The sequence below is a fragment of the Heloderma suspectum genome, chromosome 5 (assembly GCF_057233095.1).
Source record: "Heloderma suspectum isolate Gila_16-S chromosome 5, 16-S_ref, whole genome shotgun sequence".
Taxonomy (NCBI): Eukaryota; Metazoa; Chordata; class Lepidosauria; order Squamata; family Helodermatidae; genus Heloderma; species Heloderma suspectum.
This window is the reverse complement of record NC_139462.1, coordinates 133673262-133689616: the sequence shown is the minus strand read 5'-3', so window position 1 is coordinate 133689616 and position 16355 is coordinate 133673262.

Here is a 16355-nt window from a genome sequence, read left to right as displayed (position 1 = left end):
TGCATGTGAGGATATTGAAATGGTAATCCACCTCTTAGCAGGGACCCAAATGGCAATCAGTTTTAGTTGGAAGGTTAACCCACCTTCAATCAATGACTGGTCCCTCAGGGTCTGGGATGTGGCCCTTATGGTTAAGCTGACTAATGTGATAACAGTTTGAGATGGGAGAGCAACAGAAGATTGATTTATAGTAAAGTGGGGTCTTTTTATTACTTATTGGAATGAAAACACTCAGGAAACATTAAAACCTATTTCCTGTACTGGGGATGATTTAACATCAGCGGGACAGGTATTGAAAATGTGTGTTGCAATAGTTAATATTGCTTTCTAATTTGTGATTATTCTTGTTAGAATTTGATTATTGTGAACAGTATCTGGTATGATTAGGTATTATGATGTTATGTGTTCTGCAATACAGTAAAAAAAAAATTCTGATGTGTAAAAAGCAAAAGAACACATCCAGTCCTTGCTTAGTTCTCATCTCACCTGCCACAGAAAAGATGACAACACCTCTCATTATGCTGGAGGCTTTGGGTTATTTTTGGAATAGGCCTTGATTTCTTTCCAGAAATGTCTCTTCTCCAGGCAATACCAGGAGTGCAGTATAGATTCCTATATTTATATTGTTCATATTGACACAGATCTCTTTGGCACTAAAACCTGTCAAGTTTTTTTCTGCCTCACCACAGATAAGAGACCAGAATTCCTTCCCATGCACATTGCTGTCATTGTCAAATGGCAATTGGCAACTCAAGTTGACTTCTGGAAGTTAGTAAGATATAATAAAGGAGAGGCCCAGCTCTCCAGCCATTGCATGTTGGGACAGATAATGTATGATGCAGCAACACTACGGACATTGGGTGTGACTTTGTTATAACCTCAAATGTTAAAAAGCTGTCTTTAAAAACCCTGTAAGAAATGCTTCTGATGTACATAATCCAAGCCAGTCCAGATTTATCAATCTGTCTGGTGAGGACAAAATGAAGGTTAATCTAGACAAGACTGAATTACTGATGGTAAGAGGGAAAGCAGACCTCAAAAGACATGTCCAACCTGTTCTGGACAGGCTTGTATTCCCCGTGAAGGAACAGGTACACAGTTTGGGAGTGTACCACAACTAGGGATGCTGGATAAATTCGAGATGGACTAAAATGAGCTCAGATTTCTAAGAATCCTGTGGTATCCGCTGCAGAGTGAACCCCTCAGGCAGCGTGGAGTCTGTGGACTTCCGGATGATTTTTTTATTTTCCCAAAATTTACACATATAAATTCGTAGGAAAATATGTACGTTTCTGCAGAGGAAACACTGAATGGAATGGAGGACAATACGGTAAATATTACGTACTAAGGTAACGTATGTAAATACGTCAATATTTATGCAATTATTTGCGTATTTTTCTGCATGACAAAAAAAAAAATATTCACATCCATCTGTGGGCGGACAATGGAACAAAAGGCACCTGACAATCCATGAAACACAGACAGAGCAGATTTCACACAGTCCATACATCCCTAACCACAACCCAGCTTGCTTCCTGAATAGACAAGACAGCTGTTCCTGGATAGACAGTGACAGCTGTGGCCAAGGGTGCTTTTGCCCACTTTCATCTGATGCATCAGGTACGGCCTTTTCTATAGAAAGCTAAATCTCAACACAGTTACACATCTTGGTCACATGTAGATTAGATTACTGTAATGCTCTCTATGTAGGGCTGCCCTTGAACAGTGCATAGAAGCTTCAGGGCCAAACTACATGCTCTACTAATTGTGTTGGGGTAGCTGAGCATGCTATTTCTCTTTAGTTTTGTGTAAGCGCATGTGGACCCAGTCTGGATTGGGATCACCATGGGTCTGTGGGAGAGCAGGGTTTAATTTTTCCCCTCCAACCCATTTCCCCGCCTCCCCAAAAAAATTCCACACGTGCCCTGGCGCAACAGCTGCAGTGGGGGGGGGAGGGGTAAAAAGGAGGGGAAGACACTGCATTGGTTTCAAAGAAGCCTTTTTTAACCACCACCACTGCCACCATAGGGGGTGGAATTTTTTGTCGGGGGAGGGGGAATGGGCATTGGGACCACTAAAGAAAAACAACAGGCTAAACTCCACCAACATAATTAGTAGAATGTGAAGTTTCACCCTCAGTTGATAGGAGCCTGACCTTTTGAAACTATTACACCAGGTGGGAAACTTGTGGCCTACATGCCATATACACATGCCATATACATGCCATATACACCCCCTACGTGCCATATACACCCCTGGTGTTTTTTTGCAGCCCCCACGGCTGTGCCGCCAGATTTGCCACCAATTTAGGGGTGCAGAAGTAAAACAGCTGCAATTTTTCTTTAAAACAAGGTGCAAGGAGAGTAGGTGCTTTGTTTTAAGGCAAAATCACACCCCCAGAAGCCTCCCCACATGCGATGTTTTAATGAGAAATTGTCCCCTTTTTGCCACTGCATCATTGCTGAATTTGTAGCAAATTTGGCCGTGCAGCAGCAATGTTGGCAACAGGGAGGGGACCAGCCCCCGGTGGGTGGGTGGGGAATTTGCCCCTGGATCATGGAGGCCCGCCCCCCAAGATATAACACGTATATCAGCTGCATTGGTTCCTATTTGCTTCTGAGCCCAGGACCAATGCCACACAGAAATCTTAAAATAGCAAAACCACGAAAAGCAAAGAATATAAAGAGGCCAAAAACAATACTCGAGAAAGTGTGCCTAAGGAAAACCATTTTAACTTGCTATCCAAATGTGTAGTGAGGGAGCTTTCTGGACTGTGGCAGTTCCTTAAGAACATCAGAACATAAGAAGACCCTGCTGGATCAGACCAAGGGTCCATCTCGTCCAGCATTCTGTTCACACAGTGGCCAACCAGCTGTCAACCGGGAACCACAAGCAAGACATGAGGGCAATAGCACCTTCCCATCCATGTTCCCCAGCAACTGGTGTGCACAGGCTCACTGCCTCTGATTCTGGAGGTAGCACATAGCCATCAAGACTAGTCACCATTGATAGCCATTTCCTCCAGGAATTTGTCCAACCCCCTTTTAAAGCCTTCCAAGTTGGTGGGCGCCACTACATCTTGTGGTAGAGAATTCCATAGTTTAACCAATGCGCTGTGTCAAGAAGTCCTTCCTTTTATCTGTCTTGAATCTCCCACCCATCAGCTTCATGGGATGACCCCGGGTTCTAGTATTTTGAGAGAGGGAGAAAAATGTCTCCCTATCCACATTCTCCACACCATGCATGATTTTGGAGACCTCTATCACGTCTCCCCTTACCCTCCTTTTTTCCAAGCTAAACAATCCCTGCTTGTTGCAACAATCCTTCCACAGGCTAGGTGTGCTACAAAGAAGGCTCCATCCCACGTCTCTGTCTTCTGCATCTCACAATGCACATAGCAGGGATCCTGGTGACTGTAGTTTGTGGGTTGTGGGGAAAAGCAGCAGGTCCTTCAGATAGCTTCATCCCAAACCATTTAGGGCTTCAAGTTTTTAAACTAACCTTTAAAAAATTCTCACAGCCTACAGCAACTTCCAGTAATATATTGCTTCTAATCTTCTGGGGGTTTTAAAAAGAAAAATCATTAATGATATTGAAAATGTAAGTTTCCCAGATGCTGTTTTTTTTTTTAAAGAATAAAAAAAATAAAGAATGAACATGGGATTCTCCAATATCTGCAGAGTTTCCTGTGTAATGAAATTGTAGCTGTTCCAGCAGACACAGTAATTTTGTTGAGAGGAACATGCTGTTATTCTGATTCTTTAAATATTTAAAAATCACTTTGCAACTATTTCCACAAAGTACACAAGCAAAAAGCAATTGAGCAAAAATAGCCATCATTAAGTCTGGAGATGTGCTAAGCGCAGCAGGTAGCATATAGGATTCAAATTCAAACTTCTGCTCTTCAGGATGCAACGTCTGGGGCTGCAGTTCTGGAAATCAACAAATAGATTTAAAAGGAAGATCAGACATGGCAATGGGAGGGATTATGCCAACAAAGTTGTATAAGACCAGAGAAAAGGAGCTAAAGCTAAGCTGGGTGTCCTCACTATGGTGCAAGAACCTTTGGGGCTGCCTTTAAAAAAAGCCCACTATTTCAATGATTGTTTGGCAAACCTGCAAAAACCTTCACTTCTTCATTTTCATGAAGAGCTCTCTCTTGCTGTTGCTCTTAACAAGCTTAACAAGGGCTCACAGGGATGCAAGACCAGCACTTCTTTATTAGCAGGGACTCTTAAGATCACCTGCTACTCCCCTCAGGTTTCCCTGTTCACTCTAAGCATAGCTGCAGCTCTCACAGTAGCTAGGGGTGGGGGGAGAATTTTCCCAGCAACAATATATGTTCCCTGTTGAAATGCAAAGTATCTTGGGGTGACTTGGTCTCGAATGGACAATTAAGACTAGGGCTGTGCAGGGATCCCCCAACCCGTTTTGGAGATTCCGAACCGGCCCTGACCCACCTCGGCCCCACTCAGACCCGGTCCAAACTGCTTCAGACTCTGGATCCAAAGTGAGGTTTGGATGCCCAAATTCCTCCCCCCACACACACACACTGCATGAGCCCCATAAATGGCCCATTTCTGGGCCATCATTTGCATACGATTTGATTTCTGGAAAAGGTGAGCCGCTGTTTTAAAAGAAAATGGCAACCCCCTTGAAGAGGGCGACAGATGCAGGTGCTCCCCATGGGTCCAGATAAGGAGCAGGGGGCTCTCATAGCTGGGCGGGAGGCTGTCCGGATTGGCCCGAAGCTCTCTGAAGCGCTTTGGATCGATCCTACCCACTATGGACTGATCCCAACCTGCTCCAGATTTGGACCGAGGTGGTCTGAATCTGCCTGCTTCAGCTTGGAATTTGGATCCGGAGCTGAAGTGGTGCATGGCCCCAATTAAGACTCATTCGCTTTACAAAGGACCTACTCTTCATGGAGATATAAAATACTCGAACTGGTTTGTTGATAGGGATCACCGTAGCTGCCTCCATCTTTGGACTCTCCCTGAGGGCCATGGAAACTGTCACGATGAGTTCCTGCACTTCAACATTTCCCACTACACCACTGTTTATCCGTTCATAACTTCTAATTGGCTACATAAATACATAACTAATCCAGGAAGAAGAATAGGACTTTAAAAGAATGGCAGTTCTGCAATTTCAACAAATACTGCATTTCCCTTAAAACAGATATGTTTACCCACCTATCTGTCCATCTATTTTCCAGGAACGATTTCTTTGCCAAGCCAAATCTATACCTCAAATCGAAATTGAAATCAAAATTTGTATCTAAAATGCTGCTTGAAATGCGGGTAGGGTAGGGAGCTCACAAAGACATGTCTGGTTCCTTCACCAACTTAACCAGACATCTCACTTGTACAACATATCTTGAAGGTTTACTGCTGTCATCATGTTGTTCAATCCAATTTCCCTTGGACTTTGAAATATGTGGTGTAGTTTTGGCTTGGTAAAGAAATTGTTAATGGGAAATAGATGGAGAGATAACTAGATAACTTGTTTTTCAGCTTGTTTGAATGGAGGAAATGTTCATTTCCAATGGGAAAAGTGAACATTTATGTGTGATTTTTCAAAAGTCTGCACTTTCTCCCCATTGACTAAATTGTGAAAATGCATTTTTTTAAAAAACTATGATTTTTTTAATGCATTTTGCAAACACCATCACAAATCGGGGAATTTGCAAACATATACATCTCTACTCCAGACCCCTTTTCAGTCCATGCATGGAGAGCAAACCTTCATGGTAGATGTTATAGAGCTCTGAGGTTCAATATTATTAATAAACTGATTTCACCTTGTTGTAGTGTAACCCACAATATCTCTGCATTAGATAGGAGAAGTGGGCAGGTTCAGTCTTTTCTGGCGGTGTGATTCCCATCCATATTTGCAATAACAAAGAAAAGAACATCAGATATCAAATTTAAATGTATATTGAAATAAAAGAAATAATTCTCATTGGTACACAGAACAGCAATACACAGTCAAATGACAGTAATATCTTGATATTATTGACAGTCTGGTTGCTATTGCTCCATAGCAGCAAAGAAGTCACAAGTTTCCTCCAGCTATTAACAGGGTGCACAGAAGAAGAAGAAGAAGAAGAAGAAGAAGAAGAAGAAGAAGAAGGAGGAGGAGGAGGAGGAGGAGGAGGAGGAGGAGGAGGAGGAGGAGGAGGAGAAGACACAATGAGCTCACAGTCCTTTTATAGTTGTTGCAGTTTTCTTGTGCAGAAATCTAAATCTTCATTCTTAGTTGCTTGTATCCTAAAAACAAGCAAAGCAGGCCTGTGAATAACGTAAGAGTCGAAGGGCCTTCCCTCTGGAGCAGCTTTCTCTTCTTGAGCAAGCCTGGACTGCTGGAATCTTCTCAAAGAAGCCAGCCCAACCAGAAGAGTACTTACTGAGTATGCTCCAATAGCTGGTTCTACTAGAAAGAAGGCAGGCAGGGTAATAACCCCACCTAGTGCCAGCAAACACAGGCCTGCTAGATTTACCATTCTTTTAACAATGTTGGGAGCAACAACAGAAGCACGGGTTACAGTAGTGCAAGGAAAAATCCAGGAAGGTCCCAATATACCATAAATACAAAATTAATTTTCCAGAAAATTCAGACAAAGGTTTAAGAGACCCATGGCCTCTTAAAACCTGCCTGCAACTTAAATACATTCCAGAAGATGTTATCTGCTTCTAATAATATATGTGTTATCAATCTGCCCTGCCCCCAAAACATTTTGAATTCATACTTATTATGTTAATGCAAAGCATCTTATTGATCTACAGTTCAGTATTTCCAGGGGAAAACTTTTCCAAGAATGTAATCAGGTTCTCCCCCCCACCCCCACTAGCTAAATTTTCTAGTATTCTATGCACTGAAGCAATTTATGTTCAAACAGTGACACCCGGTGGCTACTAGTTTCTATAAGACTGAAGACAGATCTTATTTATTGAGTCCCATAGGGTGCAATCCCATGCATGTTTAGACAGAAAAATCCCCCATGCTGGCTGGGGAATAATGGGAGTAGGGATGCTGGAGAAATTCAAGATGGCCTAAAATGAGCTCAGATTTCTATGTATCCAACCTGTGGAATCCATTGCAGAGTGACCCTCTCAGTTTGTGTGGAGTCCATGGACTTCGGGATTTTTTTTTTACTTCTCCATATTTTACACATATTTATTCGTAGGAAAATATGCAAGTTTCCACTGAGGAAATGTTGAATGGAATGGGGGACAATACGCTAAATGTTACATACTGAGGTAAATTATGTGAAGTGTTAGGAATCCTCTTACGGAATTATTTGCGTATTTTTCTGCATTACAAAAAAATAATAATTTGCATCCGTCTGTGAGTGGACGATGGAACGAACAGTGCCTGACAATCCACAAAACACAGACAGAGTGGACTTTACACAGTCTGTACATCCCTAACTGGGAGTTATAGTTTTTCTGTCTAAATATGCATAGTAGGGCTATGCACTGCTTCAGCCCAAAGCCCGAGTCGAAGCAGGCTGCTCCGGGTCACTTTGAGCCCCTTCCGAGGTGAAGCAGAGGGGGACTAAGTGACCCAGAGCAGGCCGGGAGCTCTCCGAAGCACTCAATGCACTTCGGAGCTTCGGCACCCCCGGCCCATCCATGCCAGCATCTCCAGGTCCTTACCCGAGCAGCCCAACTCTACTGCCTTCGCCACCACCTCCACTGCCATTGCTTCGCTGTCGCTGCCACCTCCACCACTGTCATCACTGTCGCTGCCACCTATGGCCCTGCCGCCGCCTTTTCCACCACCTTCTCCTCCTCCACCACCGTCATCGCCACCGCCAGCTCCTGAGGTCTGGACACGCACCGTCTCTTACTTCAGGGAGCCGCCATTTTTAAAATGGGACCTTGGAAGTTGGCAGCAGTGATGATGGCGGTGGAGGAGGAGGAGGAGGGGGGAGAAGGTGGCAGCAGCAGAGAAGGCAGCGGCAGAGAAGGCAGCGGCAGAGAAGGCAGTAGCAGTGGCGAAGGGGGCAGTGGCGAGGAGAAGGCAGCAGCAGCAGTGGAAGTGGCGGTGGAGAAGGGGGAGGAGGAGAAGGCAGCAGCAGAGGAGGAGGAGGCGGCGATGGAGGAGGAGGAGGAGGCGGCAAGGTAAGGAGCTGAGGGGGTTGCGCGGGAGCATCGGGGGGACCCCAAGCAGGGTTTGGCCATCCGAATCCCACTTTGGCTTCAGGACCGAGTCAGGTCGCGGGGGGGGGGGGGGGGAATCAGCCCAAGCGGAATCGGGCCCACCTCTGAAGCCACAAAGCAGCTTCCAAGTCAGATCGGGAGATCCCTGCACAACCCTAATGCATAGGATTGTGTCCATGTTAATTCTTCATTTTGCCTTTTAAACTAACCTACCAAGTGTGTGTTATCATTAATATTATACATCCCCTGAAAACAGGCAGAGTTCCTTTGGACTCACCAGAGAGATAGCACCTTGATCCTCCCCTTTCCACTGTAATCTGACAGTGGGCAACTTGTGGCCCTCCAGATGTTTTGGCCTACAACTCCCATCATCCCTCACCATTGGTTTTGCTGGCTAAGGCTGATGGGAGTTCTCAACCAAAACAACTGGAGAGCCACAAATTGCCCACCCTGGTGTAATCCTGTGCTTATCTACTCTGAAGAAATTCCATTGACTTCAGTCAATTTTCTTTCCAGGTGAATGTGTAGAGCAGCTTTCCCCAATCTGGTGCCCTCCAGATGTTTTGGATGACAACTTCCAGGACTCCTGACCATTAGCCATGCTGACGAGGGCAGATGGGAGCTCAAGCCCGGAACATCTGAAGGGCACCAGGTGGGACAGGTCTGGTGTGTAGGAGTGCAGCTTTATTTAATTTTACCTTTACAGGGCATTTTAACATTTATTCCCCACTGGTCAATGCATCTTTTTTTCCAGAGCAATTAAAAAGAATTAGAATAAAAAAGCAAACGTTAAACAATACAAAACAGCAGATAACATTAGAGGTGTTAAAGGAACAAAAAGCCTAGGGAAATAAAAAGGCCTACACCTGGTTCTGAAAGGGCATGCGTGGGTGCCAGGGAAGCCCCCCTGGGGAAAGTATTCCATAAATGGGGCTTCATAGCCAAGGAATTCCCGTTGCCGCTATCTCGCAACAGATGGTGGGGGCATCCAGAGGAGGGACTCCGAAGCTGGGTCTATGAATGACCCTCCCATCCAGAACACATTGAACACCACCTCCCTGAGCAGACAGTGACTCCATCTTGTCAGGAATGCACTTCAGTTTATTGGCCGTTATCCAGTCCATTGCTGATTCCAGACACGGAGTTAAAACTTCCACCAGCTCACCTGAATCAGATGTAAGGGAGATGTGGGGCGGGGGGGGGGGGAGTTCAGTGTACTACCAACCACTCACTCGATTATTTTACTCAGCAGTTTCATGTAGATGTTAAAAATCATATGGGATGAGATGGACCCTGCAGCCCTCTATAGCATGACCTTCTGTAGGAATGAACCACTGAAACACTGTATCTTCCCCCAGTCTTCAACCCAGAAAGCCTATCCAGAAGGATATCATGGTTGATGGTATCCAAAAGCTTCCAAGAATTCCAGGAGAGTTATCAAGGTCGCACTCCCCTCTCTCCTTCTGCCAGCATGGGTCATTGTCTGGTCATCAAGGTGGTTCCTATGCCAAAAGCAGGCCTAAACTGAGATTGAAATGGAACCAGATTGAGATGGATGCAAAGAGGATCCATTGTTTATCTTTGGCTCTAAACTCCATGTTCTATTCTAGGCCTCCACAACATAAGGCCTGCGGGCTGATTGCAGCTCCTTTCCTATCACCTGGTTTCTTCTGTTTGCCTGGGAATTCCAAATGCCTATTACGGTGACCTTTCCTAGGGATGCTGGAGAAATTCGAGATGACCTAAAATGAGCTCGGATTTCCAAGAATCTGACCTGCAGAATCCACTGTGGAGCGAACCCCTCAGGCCGTGCAGAGTCTTTCAGATTTTTTTTTTACTTTCCTGAAATTTACACATATAAATTCGTAGGAAAATACCTACGTTTCTGCTGAGGAAACATTGAATGGAATGAGGGACAATACACTAAATATTGCATACTAAGGTGAATTATGTAAATACTTAAATAAATACTTACGTAATTATTTGCGTATTTTTCTGCATGATGAAAACAATCACATATGTCTGTGGGTTGATGACAGAACAAAAGGCATCTGCAATCCACGAAATACAGACAGAGTGGATTTTATACAGTCCGTACATCCCTACCTTTTCCTACATTTTTGTGGGAACATCTAAGGACCTCCCAAGTCCATTAAAATATCTGCCTCTCCCTCAGCTGAAGTGGGCATACTGGAATGAGCATGCTGTTCCCAGATCCACCAGTTCACACCGCTCAAATCTGCCAGTCAGAAATAATTTTGAATAATTTTGCAAGGAGGGTGTTTTATGTATCTGCTCAATGTGGCAATGTCAGGCTACACGAAGGGTGAACGTTTATAAGAATGTGTTCCCTTTGAGGCTTTACTAGAAGTGGAATCCATTTTTTGTTTCCTCTTTATGTTGAAACAAGACCAACTTGTCCTGTTGGTAGTGATGGCATGGGCACCCAGTTGGGGCTTGAAGCCTGGTGAGAAATTGCCAGCTCGGCCCCCCTAAACACCAGTCCACAGCCTCCAGTACCTGCCCACCTTGTTGTGCACCGAGCTGGGCAAGCACACGGATGTCCACTCCCTCATCAAGTGCCATTTGGCACTCAAATGGCTGCTCGTTCTTTTTCCTTCAGTGCAAAGTGGTCACAATGCTTTACTTGTACTTATTAACAACTTGCATATGCTGGTGAAGGTTTTAGCCAACCTAATCAAGACCTGAGGTTGTGCTCCAAGAACAAGTGCTTTTGGTTGGTTGCCGCATGTTTAGCATTTCTATATGTCAACAGAAAGCTTGCAAGTTAAATGGATAATGATCCTGACGACTCTTCTGCTGGTCTCAGAGTATGTTTCATGCTTCAGATAAATAACTCAATGAAGCTGTTTGCGATATGAACACTCCTTGCATTGGCAGGAGAGATGAGATGCTCGCCACCTTATAAGGCCAACACCTTCTAGCTGCATTACCACCAGTTCCAGGATGCTTGGAATGCTGAGCTATTACTTAGCTCAGCATCCCAAGTTCTGTATTTGAACTGTGATAGGGATGGCTGAGAATTCCGCCACGGATTCCAGTGAGGCCAGATTCTTTAGAATCTTTAGAATCTGGCCCCCCGGAATCCATGGCGAAACAGCCTCCTGCCCCCCCCCCGTGGAATCCCCCCAGGACAGCACTTACCTTGGGCAGATTCGGCGGTGGTGGCGGCTCTGGTGGCGGCAGCTGGTCTCCTGGCCGGCCCCGGCAGGGCTGCTGCCGCCACCATTGCCATCCTTCGATCATGATAGGCTATGTAAGAATTTACGTAGCCTATCACGGCTAACCTAAAAAAAAACCAAAAAAACGCAGCGTATGCAAATGGCAGCTACGGCGGCCGCCATTTGCGTTCCCTATTTTTCGCCCATTTATCTTACGTAAATATTTACGTAAGATAAAACGGCGAAAAAAAGGGGGACCGCAAATAGCGTAGCGGATGCTATTTGCGTTCCTTTATTTTTCGCCGTACTAGCCTACGTAAATATTTACGGAGGCTAGAACAGTGAAAAAAAGGGGGAACGCAAATAGCGTAGCGGACGCTATTTGCATTTCCCTTTTATTTTGCCGTTTTATCTTATGTAAATATTTACGTAAGATAAATCGGCGAAAAATAGGGAATGCAAATGGCGGCCGCCGTAGCCACCGCCATTTGCGTACGCTGCGTTTTTGTTTTGTTTTTTAAGGTTAGCTGTGATAGGCTATGTAAATTCTTACGTAGCCTATCACGGTTGTCTGGCTGGACGCAAATGGCGGCCGCTATGGTGGCCACCATTTGCGTCCGCACCAGGCCATCTGCGGCCGGAAATCCGGCTGCGGATGGTGCTGACTGGCTGCTCCGCAGCCTGGCCACGGAGCGGAGCCGGCCGTTGAGGATTCCGGGGGGGTGGACCAGATCACTTCCCCCCCGTCGAGGATTCCATGGGGAAGGACGGAGCAAAGGTAAGTGAGTTTCGTACATCCCTAAACTGTGAACAACGCGCAGCAGCAGGTCTATCTGCTCTGGCGGGATGGTCTTCTGGCCCCCTCCTCAGCCTTTCATTCCATGGAGGGACTAAAATGGCAGCATATTTCTGCTAGGCCCAAGAGGACTGAGGCCTCAACCCATAAGGTCAACATCTGGCCATATTGCTGCAACTTCTGAGAAGATGTTTCCACTGTTGAGAGCTAACCAAATCGGTAACTAAGAACTAGTTCCTGAATTTGCTTCTTTTCTTCCTCCTTGCCCATCCCTTTTCTTTTTGTGTTATGTCTTTAGATTGAAAGCCTGAGGGCAGGATCAGCTTTATTATCGATCCCTGTAAGCAACTCTAGGAATCTTTTTAGCTGAAGAGAAAAATGCTTTAAATATATGAATAAATGTGGTGCAGATGTCATATGCTTGATCTTATTTTGTTTCATGATGTTTTGTTATCTCTATATGGAGGGCCATTGTCCATTACAACTTGTATAGGTAACGCTGTTCAAACAAAAAGTGTTCAGAACTTGTATGGTGCTCATGGAAGTTGTGGGTGAGCAAGCAAAATGCCTCAGGACTCTTGGAATATCCACCTGCCACTACTAGAAACTTTGTACTGAAGAATAAATGAAAATAAATAAAATCCAGGTGGTTACATTCCCAGGGAAACATGGCCAGGTTCAGACTATCCATAGGGAAAAGAAGCCACCATGGTTTATTTTCCTCGCCCTGCCCATGCCATTCACATGGCCAATATTTCCCTAATTACCTTTGCCATGGTGTGGGTTGCCATATCATCCGGACCCGGTGAGGTGTGTGGCAAGGGGTGGTTTCCAAATTACCCCGCAACCCATGGCTTGATGTAGGGGTTACGGGAGGGGGGTTGTTTGCTTGTTTTTAGAAAAGGCACATATAAGCTCTAACAATTGAATCTCATCATGAATTAAAAATATAAAGAAAATATAACTGTTGAAGTTTTTGGGTAAGTTATCTCCCTTGGCCTCTTATAATAAGACATGTGAAATTAAATTCTATGGTCCCTGGGAGAGCATCCCAGGGGCCATAGCCTAGTTAAGATCCCCCACCCCCGCCCTCTGGGTGCAGAAAGAGAGATCAGAGCTCTGACATTAGTAGAGCCAAAAGGGGGTGGAAGGGCAAATTTGGGACATGTCCTGAGCCCTCCCAGTCCCCACTAGGGATGTTGCTGAAATCCCAAATGAATTCAAATTACTTTAGATTTCTATGAATTTGACCCATGGATTCCGCAGCAGACTGGCATTTTCCAGGTTGAACAGATTCTGCAAACTTGCAGACCACTTTTTTTACTGCTTGGAATGGTACAGAAATTTAGTTGTACGAAAGTATGGAAGTTACTGGAAAATATGTGAATTTATATGCTATTTAAACAGCAACAACGTTTTATACATCCCTGATCTGTTTTCAGCAAAATATTGCGCACCAGCCAAAGTTACGTAACTTGTGTCAGACGTTTTTGTGTACTTTTCCAAAGGGGGGGGGAATCTGATCATGTCTATGAGCAGATGATGGAATGAAAGACACCTGACAATCCATGAAACACACATGGAATGGATTAAACAAATTCTGTACATCCTTAGTCCCTAGACATGTCCCAAGATTGGGGGGGGGGGATGTACATCCCCACTCCAAGTGTGGAGAGAGAGATCAGAGCTCTGAAATCAGTAGAGGCAAAAGGAAGACAGACTTGGGAAATGCCATGGATGGACCAGGAGCCCTCCCCATCTACAGATGTCCCAACATGGGCGAGGGGATGCACACCAGTCCTGCAGCTGGCCTACACAGTCCAGCAGGAGGGAAAAGTAAGAAACCCCCAACATCTGCTGCTTCTCTTTCCCTTTTGAGCTGCTGGCATGACCCTTGCAGGGTGTTGGATTTTTCAGATCCTCCAGTGTCAGAGCTCTCTCTCTCTCTCTCTCTCTCTCTCACACACACACACACACACACACACACAGCTGCCATCACTACCACAAATAGAAATACTCTGCATGGCAGTTAAGTGATTATTCAAGCTGAGAATCTCCTGACTTCTCTAAGTTTACTGAAGTTGTCTCAGAAGGAAAGTTCATAGCTGGACAGCAGATGTAACAGCAGTCTGCACAGTGGATCCCACCATGGTTCCGGTGCCTTGAGCAAAGGGCCTTTAAGCTTGGCCCACAAGGCTTAGGAAATATCATCACGGGGAATCTTTTGCACTGAATAAAACCAGAAATAAGTACCTTGGATATGCATTGTTAATAAATTTGAGCAGTAGCAGGCAAGCATTTAGGAGTTTGCAAGAAAGGAATCTTGAAAAGTCTCTTGAAATGTTGTTGGAGTAAAAATGGAATAAAAGGTTATTATTTGTTAAGAATTCCTCCTTGAGTCTGGATTTAAAAGGACCACAAAGAAAGATTCTGCTTTGCCAGTACTTGACCCCAGTGAGATTAACTCAGATGTCTTCTGCTGCTGCCGCCTCCGCCCATCCACTTGTGTGGTGAAGCTACTCAAGCAGTAAGAACAATTTCTGTACTAATCAGTCATAATTTGAATTTCACTCCTATTATTATTATTATTCAAAAGAAATTTCAAAAGCACATTAATAATGATTCAAAATCCCTCTCCAATCCCTCCTCCAGCTCGAACAGTTCAGGGATTCTTCTCCTTCCCTCCTTTATTTTCTATTTCTATTCTATTTCTATAATATATGAATTCATCCTGTTTCATTCCTTTATTATTGTCTTCTTTTCATGAGTCCCACAGATCTCTATAAGCTTCTACCAAGGTTGTTCTATTCAAATCTTTTTTTATAAAGTCTATATACTTTTGCCAGCCCTTCTTGAATTTCACTCCTATATTGCTGTGGAGTTTGATGTAATAGACAATATCCATCCTTAGTAAAACTTCTAAAGAACTTATTAACAGAAAGAGTGTTTGGACCCACTAATAGAAAAACTCTACTCTTTCTGAGGGCAAAGCATGGTTATTCAAATCTTGTATCCATTGTGGAAAGTAACTAATAAACTACACCAGAGAACTGGATGTGTTTGAATGTTGTAGAAAAATTGGCCCTTTTACACTGGAATACACATTGCACACAGGATTGTGAAGAAATTTATTTTTAACAGCCTTTTATGTGTGTGTATTTTCTAGATATTGATATAAAATCAAATAGAAGTATATACCCATTGTAGGATTTGGTATATTTCAGACACTAGAGGGTACTGTTGACTTACTTTTGTTTCACGGTTTCACCAACTACTGAAGTTATTTGAAAACCTAAAATAAATAAATATCTTGTCCTGCCTTTCCTTTAAAAAAAAAAGCAAACTATACTAAAATAGCAGAAGATTAACATTAGACAGTAGCATAATTTCTAATTCTAAGAAGGCCTGGGAAAATAAAAGGTCAGATGTCGGGGACATTTTTCTCCCTCTCTCAAAATACTAGAACCCAGAGTCATCCCATGAAGCTGCTTGGTGGGAGATTCAGGACAGATAAAAGGAAGTGCTTCTTCTCACAGCACATAGTTAAACTGTGGAATTCACTACAACAAGATGTAGTGCTGCCCACCAATTTGGATGGTTTTAAAAGCGGGTTAGACAAATTCCTAGAGGAAAAGGCTATCAACGGCTACTAGTCCTGATGGCAATGTGCTACCTCCAGTACCAGAGGTAGTGAGCCTATGTACACCGGTTGCTGGGGAACATGGATGGGAGGGTGCTGTTGCACTCATGTTCTGCTTGTGGGTTTCCTGTGGGCAGCTCGTTGGCCACTGTGTGAACAGAATGCTGGAGTAGATGGACCCTTGGTCTGATCCAGCATGGCTCTTCTTATGTTCTTATGACCTAGGAGGATGGAGCACCTTTGGAAACTGATACATTCCTGACAAGCTCCACGTGATTGTCCTGTCACTAGGACTGGCAATTCTACTGGACCCTTCACCAATCTATGGAATGGAGAAATGGCCTATGGGGGTCAACCCAATCACTCCTAAACAGTCAGTTCTACTAGTTAGAGCTGCGTCGGCACCCTGGGTTTCTGGGAGCTGGGGGCAACGAAATCACAGGTGACCAATAGTCAAAGCAAATGTGTGAAAAATTTGGCCAAACACAGGCTAGAGGCTATTTCAGAGCAAGGCTGCAGAACCTCTTTCAGCCTGAGGGCAAATTCCATTTTAGAGAAGCTCTTGAGGG